Source organism: Perognathus longimembris, unplaced genomic scaffold, assembly GCF_023159225.1.
Source record: "Perognathus longimembris pacificus isolate PPM17 unplaced genomic scaffold, ASM2315922v1 HiC_scaffold_174, whole genome shotgun sequence".
Classification (NCBI taxonomy): Eukaryota; Metazoa; Chordata; class Mammalia; order Rodentia; family Heteromyidae; genus Perognathus; species Perognathus longimembris.
Window position 1 is genome coordinate 44,796 of NW_025956771.1, and position 26,713 is coordinate 71,508.

General features: G+C 44.3%; 1 long non-coding RNA gene and 1 pseudogene across 1 annotated transcript; one reads left to right on the forward strand and one right to left on the reverse strand.

The window, feature by feature from the left end:
• Nucleotides 1-15,170: 15,170 nt before the first annotated feature.
• On the reverse strand, nucleotides 15,171-21,046 carry LOC125344633 (annotated as a pseudogene).
• A 3,872-nt stretch (nucleotides 21,047-24,918) lies between these two features.
• Nucleotides 24,919-26,312, forward strand: LOC125344630. The gene is made up of 3 exons (XR_007209612.1): nucleotides 24,919-25,108; nucleotides 25,942-25,946; nucleotides 26,300-26,312. It is a non-coding gene; the product is annotated as an uncharacterized LOC125344630 (long non-coding RNA).
• The last annotated feature ends 401 nt before the right edge of the window (nucleotides 26,313-26,713 follow it).

A 26,713-nucleotide genomic window follows, 5' to 3' on the forward strand; every position in this document is an offset into this window, starting at 1 on the left:
TTGTGAGAAAAGCATGTGTCCTCAGATATTAACAGTTTAAAGCAATTTGTTTTGATTGTATTTGTAATATTTATACCAGCATTGTATAAACCTCTTGTTTCTTCCATCAGCCTGTACTGACAGGGTATCAAAATGTTATGAAATGGACAACGAGGAGGATTTAGATGTCTTGTTACATATAAACTAACATTTAATTTTTTCCCTACTTCAGAATTTGTACAAGTACTTAAAATGTTGGGAAATGGACAAATAGAAACATGTCTTTTGATGGTGCAAGGAGGTTATGACATATCAGAGGTCAGTCTAGCAAAAAGGTATGGATTTTCTTAACTTCATGGATTCTGGTTGTAATTTCTAGTAACAGTCTGTGAAGCCACATCCTCTAGTCCAACCCCTTGTTTTGCTTTAATACGGGATTACTATTTTTTAAAAAAGTTCATTTTACAAAGGAAATAAGGAATGACAGATTGTCCAAAAAGAGAAATATATTCAATACCTTACTTATGAAAGAGTAATTGCTCTGTATAACACTTTGATATTAACAATATCGTAACACAAAGGTAATTTCTTTCAAAGAGGAAGAAATTTATTTTTTGTGAAGCATTCTAAACTCTTTGATAGAGTGATTTACCTCATGATATAGAAAGTAATTTTCTCCACCTCTAGTTTATTCCCACTAGAAATATTTACGACCTGTAACACTGAGGAAATAATCAAATAAATTATGGGTATAAACAGGTGGTCTGAAATGAAGTAAATGTTCATTGCATATAAAAAAAAACAAAAGCCTAGGAATTACTTTAGATGAAAAAAGACTGCAGGGACCACTAAAAAGTCAATGTATATATTTTCAGTCCTTGGAATTGTGATATAAAAAAATGTAGATATATAATACACCAGAAAGTAGATTAAAACATTGGATAGGTTTATAAATTGCATCCTAAGTATCTTCAGTTCTGGTTAGGAAATAACATCTGATTCACACACGTATGTTAATACTTAGATATAATCATATAGCTGATATACCTATTTTATGCACACACTTGAGTCTGTGAATTCCTTCCTCTCTAGCTTACTGGCAGTTAAACGAACTGTCTTACTTTATTTAGATTGCTATACTATAGCAGAATGGGCAGTATTTATTGTAGTGTAGGAGACTATTATCAGTGGTGACACAGGATGTGTGGTGAAGACTTACTTTCTGAATAATTGTTGAGTGATGGCATATTGAAAGTGAACAAAGTGTTTTCTTGACCAATTTTTTTGGTAAGGGCATAAATCTGATTCATGAGGATTCTCCAAACTTAATCTCCTCCCAAAGTAGACATGTCCTACTTCTTTCTTTATTACTTTGTTTGCTTCTTATTTATTTATTTTTTGGCCAGTCCTGGGCCTTGGACTCAGGGCCTGAGCACTGTCCCTAGCTTCCTTTTGCTCAAGGCTAGCACTCTGCCACTTGAGCCACAGTGCCACTTCTGGCTGTTTTCTGTATATGTGGTGCTGAGGAATCGAACCCAGGGCCTCATGTATACGAGGCAAGCTCTCTTGCCACTAGGCCATATCCCCAGCCCGAGAGATATATCTCAAATACTATTCTTTAGTATTTGAAACAATACACAATAAATAGCCTTTTACAGGTTTGGATAAATACCTCAGATATTATATGAGAGACAATAGAATTATCATCTCTGATCAATTCCAGTCCATGTATCTTCTCATCATGGTGATGTGAATATTTATTATGAGGTAATTGAACTTGAAGGCATAGGATTATTTTCATTCATAATAGTTTCAAAAGTGGTTAATCAGACATGCATGTGCTTTGTGTAAAAATATTGTTTCTATTACTTTAAAAATCACATGCAGTTAATAGCTTATAATCCATTTAGATCAATATTATGTCATCTTTTTATAATGCATTAGCAGATCCTGTTTTTAGCATATGTTAAATTACTTATCCTTCCTAACATCCATTCCCAATCTCAGTCAGGGATATAGGACTGCTGTTTGCTGACATTTCCATTGCTCTTTTCATAAAGCATTTAAGTATCCATTTTCTTTAATATTATTTAAATTACATGCTCTAAATTGAATATGGTAGTTTATGGTGATGTTTTCTCATGAATGAATTAATTGTACAAACAAGTCCATCTATCTAACTTTTGTACCATAGTATTAGCAAAAATTCACTATGTATGAGACGTGTCATTGTGACATATCCATTTGTTTATAGAACAAACCTATGTTGATCATATTCCCCAGCCTACTTTCTCTTTGTTATGTTAACTGTTTTCTTATTTTTTGTTTTTCTTTTCAAAGTGATGGAAAGTTGGATTTACAGTTTCATACATAAGGCAGAGAATACATGTCTAATGAAGCTTGTTTCCTCTTTCCTCATGTTCCTTCTTCTTTTCCCCATCTCCAATTCCTGTCCTCCCTCATGAGCCATACAGTTGGATTATGGCATCTAGTTTTACAAGTATTGGGGTTGCATTGGTTTGCCTTTTACCCTTGCGTCTCCATTTTGATGTTGTCCTTCCCTTCCCTAGTTCCAATAAACATATATACAATACCAAGGGTATAAAAATCAGTAATAGTTATTTCACGGGTAAAACCCTGGGCGACGGAAAGATAATAGAAATTGGAATAATTGAGTAACTTCTGGAAAAATGATGGAGGAGCAACACAGCTCTTCCTGAGCTCTCTTCAAGAATCCGTTTTCAGGGTTCCAGACAAAGATCAATGAGCCATAATAGCATAGGCATTTGTCCCAGGGAGGGATTATCCAGGCAGCCAGCTTAAGAAGACATATCTGAGTCCTGGTGGCAACTCTGTCAGTGGCAGCTGCAGGAGCAATAATGGCTGCAGATACTAGGAAGGAATTAGAGGCGGCAGAGGCAGCAGCTTTTCTGCAGTTCCTTGCTGCCATACAGGCAGAAAAAAACCTGCTTACAGGCTGCCGAATCAGAACCAGCAGCTCTCAACTCACATCCAACACACATCAGTGACCAGGAGCTTCAGTCCTTAGCCTGCTGACCACACAGATTCAGATCCCAGACTGTGTGAAAACCCAGAGAAAGCATGAGTACACATGGAAAGCATTCTCACTCAAGATCACAGACCAGCATTTCCCCACACCCGTAGAAAAACATCATCTTTGACTCTAGCATCGACTTGGCCAGAGAATACAGGAAATAAATTGACCAAGGGAAAAATCGTTGAGGCCATCTTCCTAAAGGTCAAAGGAATCTGACCAGTGAAAGCCAGTTCTGCTCAGGGGAAGGTCTTTCCATCCAACTGGGAGGAACTTCCTCCAGGGTCGGGTGGCTTTCATCCTCAGGTAAACACAGCTAGTGGAGGCTATGCCCCTCTGCAGATTTGCAGCATAGATAATCCATTTAGTCCTAAAAAGTTTGAGACTGCTTTCTGTGGACCAAAAGAATGCCTCAGCTACCTTTGGATAATTCACAAATGCCAGTCAGGCCACAAAACTAACAACAGTGGAAATCAGAATCTCCTTTTAAAGACTGAATACTGGGCACATGGTAGATACAACATCACCCAAATAATGAAGAGCTCTCTTTACCAATTATAACTGACTACGTTCTTTTCTAATTTTGCATCCATCTTTTTTTTTTTTTTTTTTTTTTTGGCCAGTCCTGGGCCTTGGACTCAGGGCCTGAGCACTGTCCCTGGCTTCTTCCCGCTCAAGGCTAGCACTCTGCCACTTGAGCCACAGCGCCGCTTCTGGCTGTTTTCTGTATATGTGGTGCTGGAGAATCGAACCTAGGGCCTCGTGTATCCGAGGCAGGCACTCTTGCCACTAGGCTATATCCCCAGCCCCTTTGCATCCATCTTATATATTCATATTATATTTTAATTTTATAAAATGTTTTTTCTACATTCCCCGTTTTCTTTTTTCTTTGCTGCTTTCTTTTAGTTTTCTTTCTTTTTTTATGCTTTTTCACTTTTTTATTTCCTTGAATTTAAACCTCAATTATCATCACTGTTCATTTCAGTCCCTTCACCTTGCTACTCTTAACTTCTCCTTCTAGAATTATTTATAGACTGTAAATGAGGAACCTATACCACTTCTAGGATGTTCATAGTCCAGGGTTTCCTGTTATTGGCTGCCTAGACAGACAGTACTGGTATTCAGTTTGATTGTGCCAAAGTGTTTTGTTGAATAATCTGTTTAGCCCAGAAATAGCTAAACAAAAGGGAGATTTGTTCACTGGCTATATGGGTATATAATCCAACTCCTGAATCACAATCCACCAACATCTAACCTAACAAACAATGGAGGTCAGTGCACTTGCAGGGCTCATGGCTGGTTTTTTGTGTTACTTGTATTCTGTGGCAGCACTAAATTTGTCTGTACATCCAAAAAGGGCGAGAAGGAATTTACCTATGATCGTGAACTTTTAAAATTTGTACAACTACTGGGTTCTGGCCTGGGTTGGTTTGTGCCTTAAAATAGTGTTCTGGTGTGCTACTGGATTTTTAATCTTTCCAATATGGGCAGAAGAAAAATGAGAAGCCAGGGAATCTCAACTCCCCACTCAAATCAAACTGGAAATAGAGGAGTCAATGAAAAACCTACAGGATAGTCCTCAAAATGCTCCACAAGCACTACTGGCAAATGTGATCAGTGAAAACATGGAAAGCATGCAGGCAGCCAAAGTAAATGCCAGTGGCTAACCAAAGTTCTATAGAGGAATTCACGTCCTCTACCAACTGAAGCCTCAATTAATTCCAACAGAAGAAAAGTGAATACAATGGAAAAAAAGACACTCACCTACAAAATTGGAGAGAGAGCCCTCAGATCCAAATTAATGAAATAAAGAAATCCATACAAGACCAAAAACTATACCTTACAGATGAAAGCCCTAAAGAATGACCAATCAGAAAGAAGGGAGGTAAAAGAAAATACAAAGTCTGGAATCTAGAATAGATGATGTGGAAGAATGAATCTCTGGAACTGACGGTAGTTTAGAGTTTATAGAGAAGGAACAAAAAATAATTTATAATCAATCAAAAAAGCAATAGAGAACACTACCGGGGCTCCAAGATACAATCAGGAAGTTTTTGTATGAGGATGGGTCTATCCTTCTGGATATTGTGAAGTTCTCTGGAGGATTCTGGTAAACAAATTACCAATTGTTTCCTTGTCTGGGTTCTACTCAATACCTCTTAGCCAATCTAAAGACCCTTAGCAAATCTTACCACAAAGGAAAGAGAGTCAACCTAAATAAACAAAATCAGAGATGAGACTGGAAACATCAGCACAGACACAACTAATATTTAGAATATGATAAGGGAATATTTTGCAAATGTATGCTAATAAATTTGAGAATCTGGAAGAAATAGAAGAATCCTTTAGCCAAGCAGATATAAACCCACTAAATAGACCCATATCAAGCCATAGAAATCATAATAATGGATCTCCCATCCAAGAAGAGCCCAGGTCCAGATGGATACACAGTAGAATTCTGTAAGACTTTCAAGCAGGACCCACATCAATACTCCTCTAACACTTTAACAAAATGGAAAGCAAAAGTTGAGCACCAAACACTTTCTGTGAGGCAAGTATAACCTTTATCCCAAAACCAGACAGGTACTCATCAAAAAGAGAGAACTTTAGAGTCATTTCTTTGATGTCCATTGATGCTAAACTTCTGAGCAAAATTCTGGCCAATCTACATTAACAAGTCATAAAATAAATTATACACTATGAGATTAATCTGGATTCATTCCAGGTATGCAAAGATGCCTTAATATACACAAGTCAATCAACATAATTGACCACATCAAGAGGAGCAAGGAACACACCATGTGATTATATCTTCAGACACGGGAAAAGCATTTGACAAAAATTCAGCTTTAGAGAAACTAGGACTCCAGGGAACATTCCTGAATAAAATAAAAGCTGTATATGACAGCTAGGATTATACTTCATGGTGAAAAGTTAAAGCCATTTTCTTTTTTTTTTTTTTTGGCCAGTTCTGGGCCTTGGACTCAGGGCCTGAGCACTGTCCTGGCTTCTTCCTGCTCAAGGCTAGCACTCTGCCACTTGAGCCACAGCGCCGCTTCTGGCCATTTTCTGTATATGTGGTGCTGGGGAATCGAACCTAGGGCCTCGTGTATCCGAGGCAGGCACTCTTGCCACTAGGCTATATCCCCAGCCCTAAAGCCATTTTCTTTAAAATCAGGAACAAAACAGGATGACTGCTTTCCACAGTTCTATTCATCAACGTACTAGAATTCCTTGCCAGAGCAACAAAGCAAGAGACAAATATAAATGGGATCCATTTAGGGAAAGGTGAAGTAAACTCTCTAGCTCTCTTTGCAGATGACATGATTCTGTATTAAAAAACCCCATAGGCTCTACTGCCAAGTTACATAGCTATTCCAAATGTTTGAAGTATCAGGATATAAAATAAATCCTCAAAAATCAATGGCTTTCTTTTATACCAACAATATAAAAACCGCCTGAAATCAGAAAACAACTCAATTTGCAATAGCCTCAAAAATACAACATACTTAGGAATGACCTTAACCAAAGAAGTGAAAAACCTCCATGGTGGAGAACATTAAAATCCTAAAAAAAAAAAGGGGTATTAAAGCAGAACTAAGGAAATGGAAAAACCTTCCATTATCCTGGACTGGAGGATTAACATTTTGAAAATCTACAAATATCTACAATATCTGGCAATATCTACAAACTCAGTGCAATACCCAGCAAATGCTGAAAGAATTTAAATTACTTGTTTTAAGTAAAGTCAAGGAACTAAATGAGGAATCTCTATGGGGAAACTCACTGTATCTCAATAGAGACAAACACTTCAAGATGAACTTAAGAGAGATAGACTATATTATAAGTAAGATTTATAAACTAAAAATACATTCAGTGAAATAAAAGGCATCCACAATAGGATTGGTCAAACATAAGAGTTAGAGATCTAGAAGGTACTCTATAGAAAACAGCAGTTCAAGAAAAATTCAGGGCTGAGGATATAGCCTAGTGGCAAGAGTGCCTGCCTCGGATACACGAGGCCCTAGGTTCGATTCCCCAGCACCACATATACAGAAAACGGCCAGAAGCGGCGCTGTGGCTCAAGTGGAAGAGTGCTAGCCTTGAGCGGGAAGAAGCCAGGGACAGTGCTCAGGCCCTGAGTCCAAGGCCCAGGACTGGCCAAAAAAAAAAAAAAAAAAAAAAAAAAGAAAAATTCAAAGCTTGGGAAACTTTTAAAAGCATTGAAAATTATTTGGAAGGTTTATTTGGGATGCAGGTGGTCAAGAAGTACCTGAGAATGCCAAAGGAGTATATTTTTACTCAAAGTAATAATGATTAAAAAACTTCCTAAGCTAAAAATACAGTTGTTCAGACAGAAGTCCAATGGCTACGGTCACATTTCATATAGTATAAGGATGAATAATCTCAGACAAAAGCAAAGAAAATGCACCTATATCAGATATGCATCAGACTTATCCTACAGGAAATATTAAGGGAAATTCAAACCAAAAAATGAGAATAAAGGAATGAGAAGGAAAGAAGAGCAATTACACTCGGAGAATACATGTTGAAAGCTGGAGCCTGGAGTCATTGCCTGCTCTCTTGGTCTCATTCTCACCTCCCACCTCATTTCTATAGTCATGAAGGAAAAGAATCATGAAAACTGACACTAGGTTTAGTGGTAACCCTATTTCTATACCGTGATTATGTGAATAGCCAATGAATCTAAAAAGAAATTCCAAAGAAAAATACACACTTCTCAGTAATATAGAGGAGAGTATGATGGCTGATTGCTATATTTATGCTTTTTGAGAGAAAAGCACATGCCACAGTTTAAATCAAATAAAGTTTCACACTTTCTGGCAATTCACCAGACACTATAGTTATAGATTTAAAGGGGCCTGGAATACCTGCATCACTGAATCAACCCTGGTGTCTCTGTCAGGCCAATTGCCAACAAATTGGTTTGCCTGAGATCACAGACAGCAGAGCACAGAAAAATGAAGAGAAACAGCACAATGATTTCCCAATATCTGCATTCAAAGTTTTCTCATGAGTATTTATAAAATAATCCTCCAAATGAAGAAAGCAATTGGGCATGAGGGGAAAAACATGACAAAGAAGGAGAATTTAGAGGGGCACCTTACCAGAGTTACAGGATCTTCAATTACAGTGGAAGTTACAGAAGAATTGTATTCATCTCAGGATCAAGAGAAGAGATTGTTGAAAAGAGTGAAGAGGAATAGTCCTCAGAAGAAATGACCTCAGAAGTGAAACATCAAGAATTGGAAGTTGCCTTTTCTGTGAATGAGGGGAAACTTCTGAGGGAAATAATCAAATGGAAGAGTCTGTCCCCTCATATTCTGAGAAAGTTCTGTTTTTACTCTCAGAAAATATAGATTCTGTATGCAGTACTTCTGACTGCCATGAGAAAAGAGTTACTCAGGCTCAGTTCCAGTGACACTGAAGAGATTTTCTCACAGAAGCATCCCTGAAAATGTAGGTGAAGGCACCGAAGTCACAGAAGGTGAGCCAGACTAAGAACAGTAAAATCTTAACCATTTACATTGCAAATGGAATTGTGTTTATGGTGTTTCAAATTTTTAATGTACGTAAGTGGAACTTGAGCTTTATAAGAGAGCAGGAAGTAAAATAAAGTACTTTAAGTGCTCTAAGATTAAGTGCTCTCAGGTGTTTAAGTCCTTCTGAGTGGGATGGGTGCCTACCAAAAACATTGCTAGGCTTATAGTTGTTTTTGGTTTTTCCTCCTGGATTAAAAAAAAAATCTTTCAAATTTCATTATCCTAAAGCACTTGTACAAAGGGTTACCTCAAACTTGTCAGTTTATGAAAACCATGCACAATGATGATATGAACTCTTGATTCATCTTCTGGATCTCAAGCCCATTAATCCCCTTTTTAAAAATTCCATCTTCACATATGTACATTTTTAAAATTTCATCTTCACATATATACATTGAATTTTATTCTTAGGTTCTCTCATGCCTTCTATTTACATTTGTCTACCATTCTCCCATTGACCTGGTAATCCCCTGGCCCCTGCAATGACACCTTAGGTTCTAGCTTCTTAGTATTCATTACACCATTTCTGTTCTTCCCTGACTATATGATATTTTAGTCAATATATCCATGTGTATGTGCATGTTGCACCTATACAGTTATATAGATATGCATGTATATTTATGTAATATACATATATGTATGTATATATATATATATATATATTTACAAATTCCTTCCAGCTTTCACATATGAGAGAGAACACACCTCCCTTTCTCTTCAATTGACATGGTATCATACTTCCTAATGGATCAGTGCATATATGTATACCTGGATATATCTAGATACATATCTATGTAGAGAGATCGAGTGGATACAGAGAGATTTTTATAGATGCCCAGAGATACATATCCTTATTTATATTCCCAGATAGATTACATAAGTCACATTTTCTTGATCTATTTGTCCAATATAGGCTTCGGGGCCATTTCATGTAGTTCAGCAATTAACATGGTTATACAGGTGGCTTTATTATATTCTATCTTGGCATCATTTGGATAAATGTCTAAGAGGGTAATCACTAGATCATAGAGTAGTTCTATGTTTGGATTTTGAGTGAACTCCAGATGATTTTACCCAGGGGTTGTAGAAGGTTACATTCCTACCACAGTATATTAGAGTTCCTCTTCCTCACATTCTTGCAAGCATCTGCTGTTTGAAATTTTGAAGACAGACATTCTTATTGGGGAGAGACAGAATCTCAGTGTTACTTTGATCTGCATTTTTCTTTGTGGCAGAGCATTCTTCATGTACCTCTTGGCCTTCTTTGCTTCTTCTGAGAAGTTTCTCTTCATGTATTTTGCCCATTTATTAATTACTGACTTTGTAAATTTAATTGTATTTCTTCACAATATGGAAATTATGCTTCTATCCAATATCATTCTGGTAAAAAAATATTCTCCTATTCTGTGTGTAATATCTACGAATGCCATATGCATCAATATTCCAATATCATTTTTCACTGAGTTAGAGAAAGTGATACAAAAATTCATATGGGATCACAATAGTCCTCAACTTGCAAAACAATCTGTGAGGGTGTAGATAACAGGAAGCCATGCTGTAGATACTATCCCAGACTTCAATCTTTATTACAGAGGTGCAGTAGTGAAGCAACTTGATAGTGGCACAAAAACTAGACCATCAGACTTGCTTTCATTGGAAGAAACAACATCTTCTTAGCATAGCTCCAGAGACTCGGCTAATCATAGAATTGAAGAAGGTCAAATCATCAAGATGAAAATCATTTCTTCATAGCAAATGACATTAATATGCTAAGAAGCTTTGGAAGTGTTTAACCAGTGAAGAGATTATAATTTGAAAGTCCTTTTAAAGTTGATTTCATTTATTTCTGCATGCTACTCCAAGCAGGAATTGAATGTTTTTTGACTTAGGAAGAATGAGTACTACAGATACAAGCATTGACCAAGGACATTTTGATGTTAATCTATAAAAATCTCAAAAGAACTGGTCCCCTTCTTTAAATTTTTGTTTGTTTTTCTAAACAGTGTTGATGTGACTCACTTGTTTCTATAGCACTCTTGGGGATAGGCAAATGTCAATGGAAGGAAACAAATACTATGTAGAAGAATACATTTTACTTTTCTAATGAAGCAAAATGACTGGTGCTATTTTGTCACCATTTTGAATGCATTCTGTCATATATATTACATATATATATACACATACATACATATACACACAGACATACTCAGACATACATACAGAAACACATAGAAACACATAAAAATACATGCATGAGTTATGCAGCTTCAACTCTGGGCCAGAAGATGGTCTATGTGCTTTTATGCTCAACACTGGTGTTATAACATGTGAGACAGTTTTAGCACCACTTACTGCTTTTTTTCATTTCATATTTAGAGATAATATCCCATGGACTTTCTTGCCTGGGCAGCATTCAATCTGTTATCCTTAGTTATCAGCCTCCTTAGTAGGTGGTATTATAGATGTGAGGCATTAGAACCTGGCCTGTACTATATTTTTCATCCAATCAACAAAGTGATTATGTTAGTAAGTGTTATTTCCACATTTTCATATTTAAGTCATGCAGGCTTTTCCTTCTCAGACAAAAGTATCAATTGTCAAGTGTATAGTATGTGTTCAATTGTACTTTCAGATAGAATTTGAGTAATTATATAACAGATTTGCATCATGTTGTTAAGTGTTTACTGCTTTTGAAGTGGTATACAATTGGACCATTTCTTTGTCTAAAATGATTGCTTGGATGTTGACTGCAGTAGTCATATAAAGCAATACATATTAATGTTATGAAATATGCAATTATGAAAATACAGCATAATGTCTTTTTAACTTCAGTAGCTTTAAGTGCACAGATGAACCTACACAAATGGAGGCTATTTCTGATATTATACCCTATTTTTAGGTGACTGGGAGGGATATCATAGGTTTTGAAACTCAAACTACTGCAACTTTTAAGTATAGACTCCTGTTGTGGCCACCAATTACTTTCTTTAATTATGGGATTTTTCTCCATGAGAACAGTATATAAACATCTTTCATTTACAATTAATGAAGTTTTCTTTAGAATGTTGATGAAATTGTCAACAAAGCTATTCTTTAAAAACAACAGGCATTTCCCTCCATTCTTTAGTTGTTTTTCTGAATTCATTATTTTTTTCTGGATATTTGTCCTCTTTATAACCAAGAATTTACAAATATTTTTCTCTCACTCTGTGAGTTTGTCTCTTCACTCTGGTAATTCTTGTTTGGTGTGCAACTTTTTGCATTAATGCAACCCCACTTGTCAATTCTTGCTCTTATTTTTGGGATATTAGACACTTATATGGAAAATGCTTGCCCATGCCTGTATCTTGAGTGTTTTACCTGTGTCTTCCTGTAATGGTTTTAAAGTTTCCAGTCTTGCATGAGTATCTCTGAACCATTTTTTTCCCCCTTAAGACTAAGCATTGTAGCACTGGAGCCACAATGCCACTTCTGGATTTTTCTATGTATGTGGTACTGAGGAATCGAAATGAGTGCTTCATGAGGCAAGCACTCTACCACTAGGCCAAACTCCTGGCCTCTCTGAACCATTTTAACTGAGTTTTGTACAGGACTTAGTTTTAGTCTCCTCTGTGTGGACATCCTTTTTCCCAGTGATATTTGTTGCTGAGGCTGTGCCATTTCCAAGATGTTTTTGAGTGTTTGGTCAAAATCAAAGGATTGTGGCTCTACACATATATGTCTGTGTTCTCAGGTCTAGTCCACTGGGTCCTGTGATGAGTTTTGTGCTAGTACAGGGCAGTGTTTCTCACTAAAGCTTGGCAATACAATTTTAAGTAATCTTATGAAGCATCCAGGTATTGTGATGTCTCAGAAATCTTTCACAATTTGAGATTGTTTCCACATGAATTTTCAGACTGATATTTTTTTCATTTATGGGAATAATGTCTTAAATTTGGATGGGAATTGAAGCTCCAGTTTGTTTTTACTGGTATAGACATTTTTACAGTGGTGATTCTTTTGACACTCAAACAATGAAAAGCTTTCCATCCTGTAGTGTCTTCACTATCTTTCTTTAATGTTTTATATTTTCATAGTGTGGTCTCCATCTCCCACATGTAGGTTTTTTTCTTAGGTTTAGAAAACTCTGAAATGCTGTTTATGAAAATATTTTTCAGTTTTCTTCCTCGATATTTTTACTTTTGGTGTATGGTGATCCGGTATCCTACAAGCTTACCAAAATATCTACAGGTAGAAACAGTCTTTTGCTTTAATTTCAACATATAAAATTGGTAAGACTATCCCCTAGAAGGTACAAATTTATTAGCACAAATGTATAAAGACAGAATATTAACAATATTAAGACACTAAGAAATAGGTCAGATAGAGATAAGTGGGCTATTTAAAATTTCTGTTTTTACTGAGTACTCTGATGTTTGTTTGTATGGCAGTACACACACACACACACACACACACACACACACACAAACACAATTATGTGCATTCTTCTTTCTGACATGATGTTATATATTTTGTGTCAGTTTCCTGCTTGAGAAATGGACAAAATAACAGCAAAATCTCAAATAAGCAACAAGATCTTACTTAACCAAATGAAGCCTCAAGTAGGAGAGGTAGAAAGAAAGTACCAAAAGATTAAACAATGCCTTGTAAATGGTATATTAAGAAATTAACTATCAGTAATTACGTTGAATGTAAATGGTTAAATTCTCTATTTAAAGGACATAGGAGACTGAATGGAAGAAATTACACCCAACTACGTATTTGTTACTAGAAAGTTATACCCTTCTGCCAAAACAAGTTGACAGAAAAAGAATTGAGAGAATATAACAAATCAGGCAAAGACATAAATCAATGAGGCAATTCAGGACAATTTAGATTGAAGGCAGTAAAAACACAAAAAATGGGACATTATACAGCAATTATTTATTTATAGATATATTTCACACTCACAGATACACACACAAACAACAACAAATCTTCATCAACTGAAAGGGAGATACAGAATACATAGTTAATAGCTCAGGATATCAATATTGTATTTTGTCAACAGGCAGATTAACTGGAGAATGAAAACCAAGAAAGAGCTGAATTAGACTGCACTCAAACAAAATCAAATAGGTATTTCAGAAAACCATATGGAATTTTATATAGTTTGAGAAAATACATTTTGTAAAATAGCATATGTACCATTCTACTAGATGTATTAATTTGGGATATAAAAATAAGTCTCAGTGAACGAATAAATTTGAAACTGTACCAATTATCATCTTTTTTTATTTTCTTTATATTTTTCTAGTCTGGTAGCTTAAAATCTGCACCTGAATGTTGTCACTGTGTTCTTATGCTCAGGACTATAATCCTACCAGTTCAGGCATAGTTCTGTTTCATGATTTTAGTACTTATTTGGAGATAAGGGCTTCTTCCTCCCATCTCTCTTCTCCCTCCTCCTGGCCCTACCTCCATCACCATCCTCCATGATGCTGCTGCTGTGCTGGCCAACACTGCAGTCATTCCACACTCTCTGTTGGGGAAAGACTCTTGGTCTCCTCAATGAGTCCAGAACTGTCACTTGATCAATATAATGCAAGCTGAAGGCAGTAGTCCCCAAATTTGTAACACTTCAGTTTTCAGGTCAAAATTAGAACTTTAGAACATTGTGACTACCACCAAGAACTTAATGATTTTCCAGTACTGGAAAACATTTCTAATGAGACAGGCATAGCGATAAAGATTGGGATCAAGAAACTGAGTGAACTGGTCTGGGTATATGGCCTAGTGGCAAGAGTGCTTGCCTCATATATATGAAGCCCTGGGTTTGATTCCCCAGCACCACATATACAGAAAATGGCCAGAAGTGGCACTGTGGCTCAAGTGGCAGAGTGCTAGCCTTGAGCAAAAAGAAGCCAGGGACAGTGCTCAGGCCCTGAGTCCAAGTCCCAGGACTGGCCAAAAAAAAGAAAAAGAAAAAAGAAACTGAGTGAAGTTGGGCCAGGCTGGCTTGGAACAGAGATCCTCAGGTCTTGAGCAGCTAGGATCACAGGTGCGCACTGCCAGCAGTGGCTTTCATGGCTCTAACCCTAGCTATGAGCTGATTCATTCACTCAGTGTTTATTGGTGGACTGAATGTGCTGACTATGGTAGATGTTGGAATTCTGTTTGCTTTAAACAATAAAGCTACACCCCTCAGCCTCCTCCCGCCCACAACCCAGTGGACATCAGTGAACTAAGATCAGTGAACTAAGCCATCACCCAGGGCATTCTCACTCTCCAGATGGCCCACTTTCCCTCTACTTCCTTTCCTATCACTTTCTCTTAAAAAGAAGCAATCAATCATGCCAGGCGCTGGTGGCTCACACCTGTAATTCTAGCTACTCAGGAGGATCACGATTCAAAGCCAGCCTGGGCGGGAGAGTCCATGAGACTCTTATCTTCGATAAGCCACCAGAAACCTGAAGTGGTACTGTGGCTCAAAGTGGTAGAGCTCTAGCCTTGACTGAAGAACTGAGGGACAGCGCCCAGGCCCAGAGTTCAGGTCCCATGACTGACAAAAAAAGCAGCAGCAGAAGAAGCAATCATAAAGATTTGTGTTTGTATGGCAACACTGTCAAGGTACAGCAGTGCCGAGGCGATTCTGAAGGTCTCAGTGCTCTGTTTGCTGAGCTCAGCAGGGCCTCCTTGGGGCCCACAGTGAAGCCTGGTACTTTATTAGCAGCTTTAGGTTTCTTGGTCTTCTTTGAATCCTGAAAGAGAGAACTACAGGTGAGGTGCTAACTTGCAGGGGGCGGGGATGGTGAGGGGACCAGTGATGGAGAGAGGGGAGGGGGGTGCATCCCAAAGGCCCGCCCTCCCCTTCCCACCCAACCCAAGGCCCTGTGTGGCCCAGCATGCACTGTGGCAGAGGCAGGCAACATGACCGGCCTGCTGTACCCTGGCAAATATCAGCCTGTCAATCTCCAGGCTGCGGACCTCACCGAAGTTGCACACGGTGGACACCAGCGGCTCGCCCATGAGCAGGGGCTCCAGCACCAGCATGCCATGGCCCAGCACCTTCAGGATGGGCGGATCCTGCCGCAGCTCCTTGGGCTGCTCCTTCTTCTTCTTGGGGGCCTTCTCCTGTGGAAAGGCCAGGAAGGAGGGCTGGGCCGGGCCAGGGACTGACAGCAGGCTCCTGTCCCCTGCATGGACAGGGCCCCGGGCCACCATGCCAGTACCTTGGAGGCCTCCTCCGCTTTCCCTTTCTTGTCTTTGTCCTTTTTCTTGCCATCCTTCCCTTAACCCTTCTTGGCAGGCACGGGGCTGTCCCCAGGTGACACCAGGGGCCAGGAGAGAATCTAGGCAGAGCACACAGCCAGGTGAGGAGGGGTGGCAGGGTAGCCCCCCAGGCCCTGGCCAGGGGTGCCTCTCCCTTTGCAGGAAGGCATGCCACAAGGCTGCTTCCATGGCGGAGGGCAATGGTGGGGAGGCTGGGGCAGTGTCTGCACCCACCTTCTCCTCCACGATGGTCACCGTGGTCCCCGCCAGCAGGAAGGCCTTGGCGTGGACCAGGTCCCTGAGCATGTGCTGCCATCTCATACCCACAGGGGATGATGTCTGCCCAGGGCTAGGGAACCGTGCTGAACAGGACCGTCCTTGGGAGGGTAGAGGCCAGCAGGGCACTGTCACCAGGTTGGCTGGCAGAGCTGGACATGGCTGACAGGGTATGGGAAGAAGAGAAGGCGAAGCCAAGGGCAGGGCGGGACAGGGTGCAGCTTTGCACAACCGATGGAAACCAGCCAGAAATGCATCCAAGGGTCTTTGGTTTTGTTTTAAGCAGTGTAGCAGGAATAATTAAATAAGTAGCTTGTGCTATAATCTTGGCTTAAAGCCAGACCAGGCAGGCAAATCCTTGTGATGAATCATCGGGAAACCTGGAGAGGATTTTGAAGTGCTCTCTGGAAGTCACTGAAGAAAGTTCTCACAGCAGTGAGAACTTTAAGGCCAAACTCTGGGCAAAGGACAGCGAAGGGCTGTGTAGTGTAGAACCCTGGTTTATAGGTACAAACAGCCTGGAGTCGTAGAGCATGAGCTTTCAGTGAGAAAGTTAAGGGATTGGTGCCCAGGTCTCGAGTTCAAGCTACAGTACAGAAAAAGAAAAGCATTTGTAAAGGTAATGACATCAACAAAGACAAAAAGCATGTATTCATCCTTCTCCTAATTAGTGTAAAAAGGCATTGCATAAGAAATACCTAAGGGCTGGGATATGGCCTAGTGGCAAGAGAGCTTGCCTCGTATACATGAAGCCCTGGGTTCGATTCCCCAGCACCACATATACAGAAAACGGCCAGAAGTGGCGCTGTGGCTCAAGTTGCAGAATGCTAGCTTTGAGAAAAAAGAAGCCAGGGACAGTGCTCAGGCCCTGAGTCCAAGGCCCAGGATTGGCCAAAAAAAAAAAAAAAAAAAAAAAAAAGAAAGCAAGTAAGAGAGAGAGAAAGGAAGACAATACCTAGGGTCTGGGAAAATGGTCTAGAGACAAAAGTGCTCCCCTCATATACATGAAGCCCTGGGTTCCTCAGCACCACATATATAGATAACAGCCACACATATATAGAAAACAGCCAGGTGTGGCTCAAGTGGCAGAGTGCTAGCCTTGAGCTAAAAGAAGCCAGGGACAGTGCTCAGGCCCTGAGTCCAATCCCAGGACTGTCCAAAAAAAAGAAAAAAGAAAAAAAAAAAAGAAAAGACAGATTCAAAGCCAGCCCTGAGACTCATCTCCAATTAACCACTAGAACCAGAAGTGGCACTGTGGCTCAAGTGGTAGAGCACTATCCTTGGGCTGAAGAGCTCAGGACAGCGCCCAGGCCCAGAAAAGAGAGGAGCAAACAGATGGTAAATCAGAGGGCAGGTGTGGTGGCTCAGTCCGGTAATCTCTGGAGGCAGAGAGAGAAGGACGATGGTGCCAGGGGTCATGCCTACCCTGGGGAGGGGCAGAGCCGGGGTCGATCCGTGGCTGGAGCTTCTCCAGCTCTTCTGCAGATTCCTATGGACTGTGGCAGCGGGGCTGAGTGGACTGTGAGGCCAGAAGATTCGGATGGGACCATCTCGATAGCCCCAGACTCCAAGGATTCATCAGCCGCCTCATCAGGGATTGAATCCACCGGCTGGGTGCTTGTCACGAGTACCTCCCTGCTGACCACCATGGAGACCTCCCTGCTGACCACCTTGGAGACCTCCCTGCTGACCCCCTTGGAGACCTCCCTGCTGACTACTTTGGAGACCTCCTGTTGACCACCTTGGAGACCTCCTTGCTGGCCTTCTTGTCTACCTCCCTGATGGGCTTTCTGGGGATCTCCTCCTCCTTGCTAGCCTCTTCGGAGGACTGCTCTGGGCTCTCTTCTTCCTGCGGCTCTGGGCTGAGGGAGGGCTTGACGATTTGTCAGGAAAGACCATGTGCTGCAGGCCAGGCCATCCCCGGGCCCCTAGCCCCCTCCACAGATGCCTTTTGCCTTTTACTTTTGTGGCGGGATGGACCCCTGGCTGACACTAAGCAAGCATGCTCCCCCTAGTGCACAGTGGAGAGTGAAACGAAGTCAAGCCTCATTTCTCCTAAGAGTCCAGGTTACTGGTACACACAAGGCCAGCTTCCATGTGATTGGGAAGGCGCTGGCTATTTGTCCCCATCCCCCAGTGTCCCTGGGTCTTAGACCACGGGGTGCAGAGAGGTGGGGGTGTCATGGTAGAATGGTGCCTGGGTGCCAAGCCCCCTGTCCACTGTGATGCAGGGACACCATCCTGGCTTGACCACAAACAGCCCAGGCCCAGCCCGCTCCTGGGGCAGCCAGGCCGCACCTGGGCCAGCCGGGCTGCACCTGGGCCAGCACCCTGTCATATACTTTCTCCTCGCCCTCCTTGTCCTCCACAAAGTCCTAAGTCACATAGTAGTTGTAGGTGATGAATGGGCCCTCAGGGCCTGGCTCAGGGTCTAAGATGGAGGAGTCCACCACACCCCTGACACTCCCCATGATCACCACAAACTGTGCTTCACATGCCAAGAGATCTGCCAGGGGACAGATGGCAGGAGTGAGGGACCAGGACAGACAGACAGACAGCTGGGGAGTAGGGGCAGGGGAGGGGCCATTCCCCACTGGATCAAGTTCAACGGGAAAAGTCAGAATGCCCTGTCCTGATCTGTCACCCAAGGTCACAGACCACACTTGTGGTAGGCTCTTGATGGCTCCTGGGGGCCAAAGGCCCTGCCACACCTGGCTCATGGGCCACAAGGGGGTGATCTCAGGCTACCCTGGACATGACTGAAACAACTAGGTGGGACCAGAGGTCATCTGGAGAAAAACCTGTCCCAGACCTGGCTTGCTACACCAGACCAATGTCAAGATCAGGTTGGGAGTCTGGGGTGCCGGGCAGCTGCACTGGAGGTCGGGCTGTGGGTGGCACACTTGCCCTCCACCCACCACTGCTGGACCCACCAGCACTGCGGCTGAGCCCCTGGAACTGGTGCTTCTCATTTTGGGGACACATTGATGTCCTCCAGCACACAGAGGCGGGCCAGGCTGTCCATGGTGAGGCCGCAGTAGTAGGGCACCAGGGCCAAAGGGTTTCCCTGTAGTACCAGCAGCCGCAGGTTCCGGAGGGTGGAGAGGCTGGCCACCATGCTTTGCAGGTCTGTCAGGTTGTTGAAGCCCAGGTTCAGGGAGATGAGGTTGGGCCTGAAAGGGAGACCATGCCACAGTGAGCCGGGGCCAGTGCTCCAAAGCCTGGATGATAAGAGGCTTGTGGCCTGAGCTTGCACTGCCTGACTCCATTCACACAGAGATGTTCCTCTCAGTGAAAAGCCCAGTTTCCTGCCGTGCCTCCTCAGGGTGGAGGGGCGCAAGTGGCTTTGGGGCCTGGGGGTGCCAGGCTGTAGGGTGCTCGTCATTGTCCTCTTGGTCATGGCCACACACAGCTGCACAGCCCATGGCTCACTTCCTGGGCTAGAGTGAAGAAGAGCTGGCCGGACCACAGGAGAGGACACTCCCTGGGGGCCTCAGGAACCCTCTGGGGACATTCTGATTGTCACCAGACGGGCACGGAACAACTCCTGCATCAAGTGGGTGGAGGGAAGAGGTGGTGCTGGAGCTCAGGCGCAGCATAGAACACACCCCAACAAAGAGCAACTGGCTGCAATGTCAATGGAGCCCGTGGAGAAGCCTGCTCTGCTGCCCAGCTCTGCCCTGTGCCCAGCTGGCCCTCACCCGACTCCAGCAGGGTTTCTGATTGACTGAGAACCAATCTAGGGAGCCAGGGCCTCCAGGGGAGAGTCATCCATGGCTAATCCTTCCCTCCCCTCCGTCTTCCCCCCACATACCAGTGTTTAGACGAAGAGACTTTCCATGGGGCCCAGGAGCTTGTTGTGGCCGAGGCCCCAGGTGCTGCAGTCTGGGCGGGGGCTGCATGCACAGGCACGCCATGCTGCTGATGGAGTTGCCATAGAGCTCCAGCACCTGGAGGCCACAGAGGGGGCTGTGCTGGCAAGGCCCGGGCTCGCCAGCCTCCGCCTCCTGCTCTGCCCTGGGAAACTCAGAAAGGGGCTGTCTGCTGCATGCACTCTTTATTTATTTATTTATTCATTCATTCATTGATTCATTCATTGATCATTTCTGAGGCTTGAACTCAGGGTCTGGGGGCTGTCCCTGAGCTTTTGTGCTGAAGCCTAGCACCCTACCATTCGAACCATAGCTCCACTTCTGGCTTTTTGCTACTTAATAGAAGATAAGAGTCTCACCAGTTTTCTGCCAGAGGGTTAGCCATTCTCAGGGTTTAACTCAAAGTCTGGGTCTTTTGGATAGGGTGAGCTGAAGACTCATGATAAGTCCTGACATATCTTTTTCAACTTTTTTTTATTCTTTGCTGATCCTGAGGCTTGAACTCAAGATCTGGGCGCTGTCCTTAAGCTTCTTTGCTCAAGGCTAGCTCGCACTCTAACCCTTGAGCCGCAGTGAACTTCTGGCTTTTTCTGAATAGTTTATTGGAGATTAGAGTTCTCATAGACTTTCCTACCCCAGCTGACTTCAAACTGGGATGCTCAGATCTCAGTCTCCTGAGTAGCTAGGATTATAGACATGAGCCACCAGCACCTGGCTTCAGCATACATTTATGTTTAACTCTGTGTGTGTGTGTAACTGGGGTTTGAACTCAGGGCCTCATGCTTGCTATGGACTTTAGCATTTAAGCCAAATCCTTTCAACTTTTGGGGGAACATGGCCTATGGCTAGGCCTTCTTTAGCACATGGCCACCCTGGCCAAACCACTCTAGGAGCAGGCTTTCTGGGTCCCTTGCTTGAGGTCCTATTGGAACTGAAGCTCTGTACCTTGAGTGTCAGGGGCAGATTTGAGACATCGACTTCAGTGATTTCATGACACTCAATACTAGCTCCTCAAACTTTAGAAACTTTAGAAGGTCTTTATCCACCAGGCTTATCTGGAAGAAAGGAAAGGAGGCTGAGGCTCTAGCAGACCAGGTGGCAGTAGAGCAAACATGGAGTCTACATTAGGAAAACAGCAGCAGAGTCATTCCCAGCCCCAGCCCCAGTCCTACCAGCCCCCGCCCCCCAGGCCTTCCCCACATTGCAGTTCTGCATAGTCGGAGGTCTCCCCCAGACCTGCCCCTCCTCTGAGGACAGGTGTGGGGCACTTCAAGGCCCATGTTTCATGTCCCTCAGACTGTGAGATTCTTGGGAGGGCAGGTATCTGGTACACCACAGTGATCCTAGGCCCTACCACCTGGCTAGCCTGATCAGGGAGGCTTGCAAGAGTCACCCTGGCATACGGGAAGCAGAAGCCACCATTCCCTGTGGCCTACAGGACATCCCCACCGGGCCTTCCCTACCTAAAGGAAGCCCTGCGGCTTCCCCAGGGGATTCCTGGAACTCAGATTTTGAGTGTTACCACTAGGACAGTCCCTAGCCAGGAGTACTGTGTTATTTCCTGGGTTCTCTGGGGGAGGGGGGAAGCAAAGATCTGGAAGGCTAAGGCCAAGTTCCAAGCAACTTTTGGGCCCTGTTATGTTGGATCTAGCAAAGAAGGCCTTTTAATAACAGAAGAAAACAAAGTTAGTGAGATGTGAAACTTCCCCAGCTCCTGTCCCCACAGTTAAAAGTAAAAAAAAAAAAAAATCAGTGTGGACCAGGTGCTGGTGGCTCACACACACCTATAATCCTAGATACTCAAGAGGCTGAGATTTGAGTTTCATGACTCAAAGGGAGTCTGGGCAGGAAAGTGTGAAATTCTTCTCTCCAATGAACCACCAAAAACCAGGAAGTATGGCTCAAGTGGTACAGCATAACCCTTGAGCAAAAACTCAAGTCCCAGGGTGTGACAGGAATCATCTACAAAAAAATGCAGATAAAGAAGGAAAGGCAGGAGCCGGCAGCGGACGCTGAGAGACGCCGCGGCCTCAGGCGGGGTCCGGCCCGGGCTTCCAGGTGAGGCGCCTTGGGAACCCACCTAGCCTAGCCCCACCCGCGCCTTGGAGGCGCCCGCCCCTTGGCGCGAGGAGGAGGTGTGTGAGGGCCGAGACCCCAGGGCTTCCCGGAAGGGAGGGGAGGGCTGAGCCCTGTTCCCCGCCCCCCCACCGCCCCCCCCCCCCCCCCCGACATTCGGCTCCGCTGGAAGACACCTGTAGAAAGTGCCGCCGGAAGCTCGCGTCTGATCCGCCCTCGGTGAACAAACTCGGGAATTGGTTTGCATAACATGCGTTAGCTTACGGGAGGCGGGGGCGGGGAGGGGGGGAACAGGTGTCCCGCCAGGCGGGGTCCTAGGGAGACTGCGGCCTAGACAGAGTCTCGAGGTGCACGTGCCAGGCCAGGGGCCAGGAGGCCAGCGGTGCGGGGCTCCGGTGACCGGTGTTCTGGAGCGGCGGCCGGAGCTCGCCGGTTACCTTAGCGGCTTAGCTCCTGCCTCTTGCCTTCTGGCCTCTGCGCCCGCGGCCTTTGTGCGTCTTAACTCACCGAAGGCAAGGGGTGCGGGAGCCGGACGCGCCCCGCCGCCGCAGCCCCCGGCTACGGGACCAGCAACCCTCAAGTCTTCCAAAACACCAACTGGAAGCCACACTGCGGCGCCTGATGCCATCACGTTGGCACTCACTTGGGCCCCGCCTCTCGAAGGCGGAGCCAGTGAGGAAGCCCGGAGCCGGGGCGGGGGCCAACCCCCTTCCTACCCCGGGGGCGGGGCCCCGGGACCCTGCTCGCGACTGAGGCTCAGCGTCCTGGGGTCCCCACCGGGCTCAGGCCCGCACAGCTGGGGTGAAACGGGATTCCCCCTCGACCGTTCCTCACGCCTCCCCACCTCCCGACTTTTTATCTCGCTGGATCTCAGCACCAACTGAGCGACTGGGGGCTGCCACGCCTTCCCCTCAGCCGGAGGTTGGAGTCAAGGCCCAACCCTCCTCCGCCCGCCTCCCTGAGGGCCATGGCGCAGCCCTTTGGGCAAAACGCGGCCCAGGTCTCCTCCTCCCCTGGGTGGGTTCTCCGGAGCCTGAAGAACACCTGCTTGGTCCTCACCTTATCCCCAAGATCGCCCGAGGCTTCCCATGGGCTTTAACCATCAGCCGCTCCTGAGCCCCTCCAGGCACAGGGCCGGGGACCTCTGATCTCAGACCATATTTCCTTCCCCTGGAAGAGGTGACAGGGCCCTTTCCAAAGGATACAGAAAGAAAACTGTAAAGCAGAGCCTTGCAGCCTGCAAAGGGCAGGACAGGAGGTGCAGCCCCTGCGCTGAGGTCAAATGCAGCTTGGGGCCTGGGCTGGAGAGAAGTCAGAACACAGGTGCCCCGGGGTGGCTGGAAACAGGCCAATTCCATAAGATGGCTGGCTTCCAATTATGATCCTCAGATTTCAGCCTCCTGAGTAGCTAGGATTATAGGTGTGAGCCATGGATTCCTGGCTCTCAACTTCCTAAGGTTGGTGTTATGAAAGATAATTACTGTGTTCATTGCATATGATAGATGATCGCTGACATTATCTGTTCATTCAAGACATGTTTGCTGAGCCCCCTTTGCTCCCAGCTCCCCGGAGTGGGGCAAGTACAGGGTAAAGACATGGTCTCTGCTCTTGGTCCAGAACACTGCATGGCTTTTCCTTCCTTTCCTTTCTTCCTTTCTTTTCTTTTTATTGGGGGACTGGGGAATGAACTCGGGGCCTTGTGCATGGCAAGTGCTTTATCCCTGGAGCAAAACATTGTAGGAAATGGCTTTCATTAGTTGTCCAACAAGCATGTGAGTGGGTGTCTATGGACATAAATATATATTTTAATTTTCCAATGGGAGCATAGTTGGTTACATCAGCTTACCAGATAACATTAGGTTTAAGGCCTCTGGTGTTAACTCCAGGAGATTGCAGAGGCAGGACCTGCAGAAATGGCATACATGATTTGCATGTCCTTATGATTTTTTTAAAGTCCTTTATAGGGACCAGAGGGAATTTTTTATGTAACCCTCTCCAATTTGCAGATGCTGAGTTGAGGTCTCTTGTAGAGGCTGAGTTGGGGTCTTTTGCAGATACTGAGTTGGAGTCTCCTGCGTATGCTGAGTTGGGGTCTTTGCAGATGTTGAGTTGGGGTCTCCTGCAGATGCTGAATTGTGGTCTTTTGCAGATGTTGAGTTAGGGTCTCCTGCAGAGGCTGAGTTGGGGTCTTTTGCAGATGTTGAGTTGGGGTCTCCTGCAGATGATGAGGTGGGGTCTTTTGCAGATGTTGAGTTGGGGTCTCCTGCAGATGTTGAGTTGGGATCTGCAAATGCTGAGTGGAGTCCCCTACAGATGTTGAGTAGGAGTCTCGTGAATAGTCTGGGTTGGGATCTCGTGCAGATGCTGAGTTGGTGTCTTCTGCAGATGCCGAGTTGGAGTCTCTAGGAGATGTTAACCTGAGGTCTCATGCAGATGCTGAGTTGAGGTCTCCTGCAGAGGCTGAGTTCAAGTCTCCAGCAAATATTAATTTGGGGTCTCCTGCAGAGGCTGAGTTGAAGTCTCATGCAGATGCAGAGTTGGGGTCTCCAGCAGAGGATGTGGTGCAGTCTCAGGCGGAGTCTGAATTGGGGTCTCTTTCAGGGGCTGTGTTGGAATCTCTGGTAGGGCCTGAGGTCTCCTGAGGAGCCTGACTTGGGCTCTCCTTCAGAGACTCAGTTGGGATCTGCATAGTAGAACACATTTTACTCTTTGTAGTAGGTTGTGGAGTTCAGTTTCCATGCTGAACTTGAAGGGGAAATATCACATGAGGAGGAGTCTTCTTAGAGGATGGAGAATATTCAGCCTCAGGTGGGTTGTGAAGTTGAGGAAAGTAGCAGGCCACTGCTTCAAAGATGACCTTGTGTGTCACTGGAGTTCAGGTTGGAGTTGGACCTATGATGGATAATGGGGCTTGGGATCTGAAATCATTGGGTGGTGTTGAAAGGTCATTTAAGGTCTCCTGTCTGCTTGGAGCAAGTCCAACCTCCATATTGGATTCTGGAGTTAGGGTAATTTCCACATCAAAAGGTTGAACTGTGACTTCAGTCAGATCTGGATGCTGAGACTGATTGTTATCTGGGTATAAAAGGGTTACCTCGGGGTGTTTTGGAGGAGTTGTCATCTTCAGAGATTAAGATTGTGATTGTTCCTAGTCTATGTCGGATTCTGGAGTTACTGTAACTTCCAGGTCAAATTGCTGAAATGTCACAGTGGGCAACGTTGAATGCTGAGTTTCATTTTGACCTCTTATTAGAACTGTCAGCTCCTGATACTCTGCAGATTGTGAAAAGCATCTCGGTAGGGGCTTTGTAGGCTGACTTGGGGCCTCATCTACTGTTGAGGAAGATCATCTTCAACAATAGCCTGCAGTCAATTGGATGTCCACAGGTTGAACTGTCACCTGGGGGGGGGGGGCGCGCTTTTTTGTGACCTTAGAATGTTTAGCTGTAGTAGAGAGTTCTGGAGTAATTGTGAGTTCCATGTCAATAGGTTGAGCTGTGAGAGTGGGCAATACTGGACTCTGAGTCAGATCTTGATTTGGTATGGGAACTGTCATCTCATAATGCACTGGAGCTAGGGTCTCTGGCTCAGGGGGAGGCACTGGAAGCTGAACTGGACTCAGAACCTGCGCTGAAGAAAGTTCACATCCATTGGAAACCTCTTGTTGGGTATATGACAGTTCTCCCTCCTGAGGGCTCCCTAGAGGCTGGGCTGGGGTCTGTTGGTGACTGGGAGTGGTGAAGGTAATCTGCACATATGCATGATGAACTGTGACATTTGGCGATTTTGAATGCTGAGTTTTATTGCTGCTTGGAAATGGAACACGTCCATCTTCTTGTACAGATGACATAGCCTCCTCACTATTGAGCTGTTGTGCTGGGGTTTCTTCTGGAGCTCCAGGGGACTGGAGCTTCTTAGGAATCCCAGGTTTCTGAGTATAGGTCTGCAGCTGGAACTCAGAAGATTCAAGAAGATTCAAAGGTTTCTGGAGATTCATCTGCATTCTCTTGGGCTTTCTCAGGTACACTATCAACAGAAGCCATATTTATACTTAGGGTCTAGCTGAGATTCTACAAATTGGTTTTCACTCCCCAGCTCATGTACTACATGTACTTGCCATCTTAGCCAATGTAGCCAAGACCAAACTAGATCCTTTATCAGGTTCTGGGGTGAAACAACCGCTGGTTTAACTTCTGAATTAGTTGAGTACACAGAGGTGGAAAAAGTATTTCAAGTGATGGGTGGTCTAAAGCCTCAGCTAGAGCTGTGCTCTGTAAGTTACTTTTGAGTGGCAGAGGCACTTTTGAGAGGCAGAGTTTGGGCCTGGTTATGATCCTTTCCTTGCACTGGCACCATCTCTGGGAGTCTGTGCTACAGATTCAACTTGTCTGGCAGATCTTGATGAGAAGCAGGAAACTGATATGATCCAGGAAGTAGCTGTCCAGCAGAATCTGTATTGGGCAATGTAAGCAAACTGTGAGTTGGCTCCTGCGGTCCAGCAAACATCTGAGGTGGAGCAGAGGATCCTAAGTCATCAAAGCCTCCCGGGTCCATCTTGTGATTGAGCATGGTTGAAAGCTCAGGTGAGATGTGAGAAAAGAGTGAAAACCCGAGCTAAGTAGGTCCAGCTGGATCAGAGT